The sequence below is a fragment of the Equus asinus genome, unplaced genomic scaffold, assembly GCF_041296235.1.
Source record: "Equus asinus isolate D_3611 breed Donkey unplaced genomic scaffold, EquAss-T2T_v2 contig_47, whole genome shotgun sequence".
Taxonomy (NCBI): Eukaryota; Metazoa; Chordata; class Mammalia; order Perissodactyla; family Equidae; genus Equus; species Equus asinus.
In genome coordinates this window covers 45,001-53,322 of record NW_027225149.1, presented here as the reverse complement: position 1 = coordinate 53,322, position 8,322 = coordinate 45,001, and positions in this window count along the sequence as shown.

Below are 8,322 nucleotides of genomic sequence, written 5' to 3'. Positions count from 1 at the left end.
TGAAACCAAAATAACAACAGTCGTAGATCTTCTTTTGGTCATTTAGAAAATTCTTTTTTTTTTTTTTTTCCCCAGCGGTGCACGTATTTCCCTTCCAAAAAAGAAGAACGGGAAAGGAGATGTTAAAGGCAAGCAGAGAGAGGAAAACTGTTGCAAAACAAAAGCTGAGCTCCCGTCCCGAGGGAGGCCTCCTCCATTGGAGGCCTAGGAAATCATTCTGACAAAATGGAGGATCTCTGTCTTTGGTGTCGATTCCCTCAGAGGTCAAGAGAAACCTTTTCCAATGTCTTTATCAGGAGGAGACTAGAAGTTAGAGAAAAGTATCCTTTCGGGAGTGAGAAAAACAAATTCTGATTTTGCATCAGCTTCCCTCCGATCTTGAAACTCATTGACTTGATTCCATTCTGTCGACGGAAATAATCCGGAACCAATCTATCCGTGAAAATCGGGGTGCGTTTATTCTGAGCTAAAATGTGAGGACTGTGGCCCGGGGCCTTTCTTCCCGAAGGAAGAGAGGGTGCCCGGGAAGTGGGGTGTACAGAGTGCTTCTAGACCCCCAGAGAGGACGTTTCACATAGGATCGAAAGGTCCCTTGGATGATAGTCGCGAGACTGCTCTGTCGGCACAGCGATCGACAGACACTGCTGGGTGGCAGGTCGGTTGTCTGGGCCTGGGTGGTCACAGGGGAGCCGGATGGTCAAAGGTGAGCGCAACCATCCGCTCCTAGCCTAAGGAAAGATGCCTCTCCTTAAGGAAAGGCCCGAGCACGGGGAAGCTGCTCCTTTCCCTTAAGGGCATTGGTTCTTGCCGTAGGAAATGTGTAAAGCGGATCTACGATGCGATGCGTGCTCGACGGCCACGTCAGGCCCTTTTCGAAAAAACACTGTCAGGCCGAATTAGGCCGACACCCAATGGCTTCCTCATAGACTCCCATAGATCCTATCGCTCGCCATTTCTATCTGTCCACTCGTTCCAATTTTAGGCCACTTGACCACGAACAGGCCTTTTTCTCAGATTATTTTCCCCGTGAAACTTTGATCACCTTTTCACAGACAAAACGATCTTTACTTTTTAGGCCCTCTTGCCTGAAGGCAGCCATCTCACTTTCCTTGAACACAAAGATGTTTCCCATATTCACTTTTAGTGGCTTTTTGTTTTGTTTTGTTTTGTTTTGAGGACGATGAGCCCTGAGCTAACTGCTGCCAATCCTCCTCTTTTTGCCGAGGAAGGCTGGCCCTGAGCTCACCTCCGTGCCCATCTTCCTCTATTTCATATGTGGGACGCCTACCACCACGTGGCTCGCCCAGCGGTGCCACGTCCACCCCCGGGATCCGAACTGGCGAACCCCGGGCCGGCGAAGCGGAACAGGCACACTTAACCAGCGCGCCACCGGGCCGGCCTAGTGGCTTTCATCGCATTTGTTAAGTAGATTTTTTAACCCTCACGAACCTTAATTTTGGTGAAAACTAAGAAGCCAGCAATTAGGAACTGTCCTTCCCATGAGCATTCCGTCGCTTGGCCAATTTCTAAACACTTGGCCACTTTTAGAAACATGGGATTTCATAGGTTTATCTTTTCCTTCGCTTTATTTGATTTCATCTCACTTTAGTTTTTGGGTGAGGAAGATCGGCCCTCACAGAGCTAACGCCTGTTGCCAATCTTCCGTTTTTGTTTTCTTTTCCCCCCCCTCCCGATTTTTCTCCCCCAATCCCCCCCATGACATAGTTGTCTATCTTAGTTGAGGGCCCTTCCAGTTGTGGCATGTGGGACGCCGCCTCCACACGGCCCGACGAGCGGTGCCGTGTCCGTGCCGTGCCCGGGATCTGAACCGGCAAAACCCTGGGCCGCCGAAGGGGAGCTTGTGAACTTAACCACTCGGCCACGGGGCCGCCCCCGTCCGTGGACTTTTTTATCACCTGATTTCACCTCGCAAAACTTCAAAGCTTCAAGTTATCAGAGAGGTTTGGGAAGTTGTTTTTATTAATTTAATTAATTTATTTTTCGAGGAAGACGAGCCCCGAGCTGACACCTGCTGCCAATTCTCCTCTTTTTGCCCCGGGAGAGTGGTCCCGAGCTAACATCCGTGCCCATCCCCCCTCCCCTTGATAGGCGGGACGCTGACCACAGCGTGGCTCGCCAAGCGGCGCCACGTCCGCACCCTGGATCCGAACCTGCGAACCCCTGGCTGACAAAACGGAACGTGCGAACTTAACCGCTGTGCCGCCGGGCTGGCCCTTCGGGAAGTTATTTTCAGGACACGGGCCATAAACTAGAATCACCGCTACAGGTTTATCGGAGCGACATCAGCGTTCGTGGTGGATTGAGTCGTCCCCTCTGTCTCTCCCCTCCAGGGCACAACCAAAGGGACGTCTATCGACCCACCCACCAAGGATTCCCCCCCCCCCCCCCCCCGCACGGCACAGCAGGATGCCTGAGAGATCCACGCAGCCCTACAGCGGCAAGTCACATTCGCACAGTCAAAATTCAATGGCAGAGACAAAACGTTAAGGTCAGTGAGAGGGAAGAGAATAACCGGCCCAGGAGCAACGGTGTGAAGAACACGGAGAAGACGGGTCCTAGACGCCGGGGTCCCCGGAGCAGCGATTTCATCAGAGGCCCGCAAACGTCCACGATCTCCACACCACGTTTATGGCCGACTGCGTGCGTGGGTCCTTTGGAATCGACCAGGCTACCGTCCGGGCCACTTTGGGACATCGTGTCCAGCTGCCCCGAGCGGTGGAGCTGTCGTTCAAGTGTAAGATGGGGCCCGTCCGGGGAGAGAATGGGGACGGGGAAAGGGAGGCCGCGGGAAGTCACAGAGTCTGAGGTGTTCGGGGGAGACTGACTCTTCTGAAGTGGAGGTGGTAGAAGGAGAGCAGCAGGATTTTTGGATTTTTGTTCCCTCTGTTAGGTATCTGGGTCCGGAGGAGAGTGGGGCGGGGGGGGGGGCGGGTGGTGGTGGTGGTGGTGGGTGTGAGGCTGAGGCGGGGCTGGTGTTTCCTTTCCGAGTCAGGTGGAAGAGCTCCTCCAGTGGAGGTTTTTAGACAAGGGGTCTGGTCTGGCAGGATGGGAGGTTGCGGGTTGAGCCACAGGGGAATCTGTCGTAGCTCAGACTCGGGCCTTTGAAGAAATAGACAGAGAGAGGAGTTTTGCTCTGTCTGTCACCGCAGCCGGCACCTCAGGAGCAACAACAGGAGGCTTCCCGAATGAGTGAAGGGGCAGGAGCCAGCGTGCCCCGTGCCTCTCTCAGCCCTGCGCCGGCAGGGAAGGAAGCAGGCAGGCAGGCCTCAGGGCTACTCCCGTCCTACTGCCCGGTGGTCCCTGTCCCGGCCCCGCCCCCACTCTCCCCCTGACCCTCACCGCTCCCCAGCCCTCTTCTCAGCCAGAGAGGCGATGGGGGGGGGGCGGTGCGGTCCCAGAACAAGTTTCCTCTCATCCGCCATCATCTTGCCACCCTGACGACTTGGCCTGAGATCCGGCCTAGGCTGTACCCGTGTGTGGTTTTCCTGTGGACAAGGGGGCCGGTTCACCATTTCGGAAGAAACCCCTAGCCTTCCACTGCCGAGTCGCCAGCCTGGGAGGGGGGAGGGGGGAGGGGGGAGGGGAGGTCAGGCCCATTCATTCCGATGGGCCTGGCGTCAGGGCTTCATTCAAGTGCAGGAAGCTCTCTCCCATGGCCTCGGGCTTTTTTCCATTGAACGGCTTTCTTCAATTCCCCCACCCTTAGGCCGCAGTCCACCAAGGGCCGGGAGGCAGGGAGGGGAGATGTTGGGGCAGGGTGGCTGTCTGAGAAACTCGCCTCATCTGGGGCAGAAAGAGTGCCCCCCTCCTTTCTCTAACCCTACTAGACTGCTTGAGGATCACGGACGGTTTGGCTCATCGATGAGCCCTGCGTTATGGGCCCGGCAAGCAAACTCCTAACGGGCAACCCGCCGCTCTAGGCGTGTGTGGGTTTTTTGATCTTTCACCTTCAAGTTCGCACGACATCGGTCCGTGTCCCCCGCCCCGGCTTCCCATGGGAAATCCTCCGTCTCTTTCCACAGACTCACTGGCGACTTCACACAGTGCCTGCCTCCTCCTCCTTAGGAAGGAAGGAAGGAAGGAAGGAAGGAAGGAAGGAAGGAAGGAAGGAAGGAAGGAAGGGAGGGGCTGACCCCGTGGCCGAGCGGTTGAGTTTGCACGCTCCGCTTCAGCGGCCCGGGGCTTGGAAGGTTCGGATCCTGGGCTCGGACACGGCACCGCTCATCAAACCACGCTGAGGTGGCGTCCCACACGGCAGAACCAGAGGGACCCTCAAAGAGAATATAGAACTAGGTACTGGGGTGCTCTGGGGAGAAGAAGAAGAAGGAGGAGGAATAAAAAGAAAAGAAAAGATTGGCAATGAGCTCGGGTGCCAGTCTTTAAAAAAAAAAAAAAAAAGAGGAAGAAAGATGGACAAACAGGAACGAATCCCACTGACGGCACCTCCAAATGGTGGGGGGCAGGGGGGTGGGGGGGGTGGGGAGTGGCATCATCGGGCCAAGGGTGACTCTAAGCGTGATCCCGCGGTTGTGTTATTTGACATTTTATCGAATCGATTTATTATTTTATTTTTGAGGAAGATGAGCCCTGAGCGAACATCTGCCACCAATCCTCCTCTGTCGGCCGAGGAAGACTGGCCCTGAGCTGACATCCGTGCCCATCCCCCTCTACTTTCCAGGTGGGACGCCTGCCACAGCGTGGCTCGCCAAGCGGTGCCGGGTCCTGCGCCCGGGATCCGGACCGGCGAACCCGGGGCCGGCGGAGCAGAACGTGCGAACTTCACCGCCGCGCCACCGGGCCGGCCCCCGGAGTTGTTTTGAAAATCCAGTAAGGGGCTGGCCCCGTGGCCGAGTGGTTAAGTTCGCGCGCTCCGCTGCAGGCAGCCCAGTGTTTCATCGGTTCGTTCGGATCCCGGGCGCGGACACGGCACTGCTCATCAAACCACGCTGAGGCGGCGTCCCACATACCACCGCTAGAAGGACCCACCGCGAAGAACACACAACTACGTACCGGGGGGCTTTGGGGAGAAAAAGGAAAGACAAAAAATAAAATCTTCCAAACTCCAATAAAACTTTGAGTGAAGACGACGAGGAGGATGCGAAACGTATCTCACGCCTCCGAGCCGAGCCGTCCGTTTAGGTTTAGGAAGGGGGACGAGGACCCTTTGTAAGCGACATCCCTTTTTAAGCACCATTCTAAACCACAGAACAGAACTCCCTCTCCTCGACCCGGAGCGAGGAGGTTCCTGGGTGTGTCAGAGAGGGTCACGTCCTCTGCAGCACGAACGAACCGCCAGGGTTCGGCCACGGGAAAGAATTTCTTCCTCTCCAGGGGGACTAAAAGTCACCGACGGCAGCGGGCGTAGGTGCTATCCTTCCCGTCCAGGAAAGGCAGGGAGAACTTCAGCCGTGAAGAGAAGGAGGTCTTCCTCACTCCCCGTTTTGGGAGGGCCCCTTTGGCAGGGGAGTTTTGTCTCCTGATTTCAAGTCAGGAAGAAAAGGGAGAGAGAGAGAGAGAGAGAGAGAGAGAGAGAGTGTGTGTCCTTCTCGTGCCAGGTCGGTCTGAGGGGGACCTCCTCTGGTTTCCTCCCTTCCCAGGGAACGCCGTTCGCTCCTTCTTCTAGAAAAAGCTCCCAAAGCACCACCGCCCAGGATGGTCGACCTACGCCCATTGTCCCTCCTTTCCCAATCATTTCTACCGCGACAGAGGGACAGAGGCCCCTGCCCCATCCCCATCCCCACCCCCACCCCCATCGCCTGCCTCCTTGATGGCCAAAGGAGCTGCCTCTGAGAATGGAACGGGGCTTGGAAACCTTCTAGAGGGGTGACTCTCACCTGCCTGCCTGCTGGGAAAAGCACCACGCTGTCCATCGGACTGCTCTTTTGGGCAAACGTAGGCGTGCCACATAGCGATCGACAGCTATGGCGGGGGGGGGGGGCGGGGTGGCGTGGTGGTGCCCAGGATCCACGACACGTGACGGCTGCGGAGCACGACAGCCCTAAGACCTTGAGGGAGACGGGGTGGCGCGTGAATCCTTTCGGAACGAGAACGACAGGAAACGCTGACGGGGACGTGTTCTCCTCTCGAGAACACACCAACGCCTCGCACGGTGTCTGACCCGGGGTGCCTCTGACTTTTGTCATCAGAGACGATCCTCTCGACCGCCCCTCACGCTTTGGGGAAAAGGGGAGAGGGACTCGGTAGCACGGGAAAAGCCATCCATCCGCCCTTCCTTTCCGTCTTCACGGCTCCTTCTCGTGGAAAACGAGGAAGCCATCCGGAGGAACGGAACACTGACCCGGGCCAAAGCGTGGCCCAGCCTGAGCCTCCAAAACCTTCTGCTAAGTGAGAGGTGCCAGACATCCAAGGCGACCTACGTTGCGATTCCACACAGAGGAGAGAGCTAGAACGGTCCAACCCTAGAGGGCGACAGCAGATGGCGGCGGCGGCGGCGGCGGCAGCGGTGGTGGTGATCGTGGTGGGGCAGATCCGGGAGTGGGGCCGTTTTTTCTTTCGGGGGGAGGGGATGGAAACGGAAACCTTCTGGAAATAGATAGCCATGACGGATGCGCCACCTTGGGGAGAGAGACTCCCGAAGGCCACTGGCTTGTGCCCCGTGGAAAGGATGGATTCGGTGGGATGGGAATTCTACCTCCGTGTAGAGCGTGTGGTAAACCACGAGGTAGGTGGGTGGGTGGGTGGGTGGGTGGCCTCCCTGCCTCGCCTCCACCTAGACGTCCACACACAGAGACCGACGAGGGAGGGAGGGAGGGAGGGAGGGAGGGAGGGAGGGAGGGAGGGAGGGAGAGAGACAAGATGGACAGAGGCCGAGGCCGAGGCCGAGGCAGTGAGCGAGTAAGTGATCGACCCTGGCCATAGGGATTCCTCAGAGGGCGTCTCTTGGCTCCCCAAACGAAGAATGTGTGTGGAGATCGAGAAAGATCACCGACCTAGGAGAACCAGCAAGACTTCCTCACCCGCCAGAGAGCCGCTGGGCCCCTGCCGTCCCTGCCACCGCCACCCCTACCCCTCGCCTTTGGCAGCGACGCCAACGAAAGGCAGGCAGACGAGTGGGAGAGTCGTGTGGTGGTGTCCCCCAAGGAAGGTGGGTCCATGCCGACGAGCGGTCGTCGGCGTGTGGAAAAGCCAGAGGCGGGCTGACTAGAAGGAGGGCGTCCTGGAGGAAGGGGCCAGGGTGTGAGGGAGAGAGGCCTGTTCCTCTTCCCCTGTCGGTCCCAAGTCAGGGGCCCAAAGGAGGAAAGCTGTCCGTTCCTTTCCGACTCGGACGGTTCGGGCGGAACCGACCGATCCCCGCGGCGGCGCAGTCGGGGCTTTCTGGACCAGAACCCCTCTCTCTGTCGCCTTTCGACCACACGCACGCTTTAGAGGCCAAGGGAAAATGGATCGGGTCTCTCTGTCTCTCTCCCTAGAAAACAAGGGGCCGGGGGCCGAGCCCGTGGACGAACGGTCAAGTAGCGCCCCCCACCCCGGCCCCCGGCTTCGACGGCCCAGGTTTTCACCGGTTCGGATCCTGGGCGCAGCCCCAGACCCAGCATCGCCCTTCAAGCCACGCCGAGGCGGCGTCCCACATAGCAGAAACGCGAAAGACCTACCACTGGAACCTACAACTATGGACGGGACGGGACGGGACGGGGCGGGGCGGGGCGGGGCGGGGCGGGGGTGGGGGGGGCGGCTTTGGGGAGCAGGAAGAAAGAAAAAATAAAAGAAACACAAGGACGGTCATCGCGATAGTTCTTTCCACTTCCATCCATATGTTAACAGGACCCAAGTTTCCCGACCTCCATTTGGATGTATGTTAACTAAATGGAGAAGCTATTCAAAGGACTCCTCTAAAGAAGTCCACGTTCTTCTTTCTAAATGATAATGAAAATCATTGTCACCACCGCTCTTCCGACCCTCCATGTCCAGACGGCCTCCCGCCCCTCCCCTATCCCCAACTCCCGCCCCGCCCCGCGCCGACCCCCGACCCCGGCATTCTCCACGCCCACCTTTCCCTCTCCACTCCTACCCCCCCCCCGTCCCCCGCCGCCCGGGACACCGCACCCCGCGCCCCCCCCCCCCCAATCCAGGCCGGGCCACCTGGTCGACCTCCTCGAACACTATATAAGAGGATGCCGGGCAGCAGGTGGCGCCCGACAAGCGGCCTCCTCACCGGCCGGACGGATCAGCCTCGCGGGGGCGGGCGATGGGGAGGCGTTCGTCCAGGTCAGGTCAGGTCGGGGGAGGGAGGATGCCGCGCCGGCCGGCCTGGTGCGTGGCCTGGTCCCGATCCACCCCGCG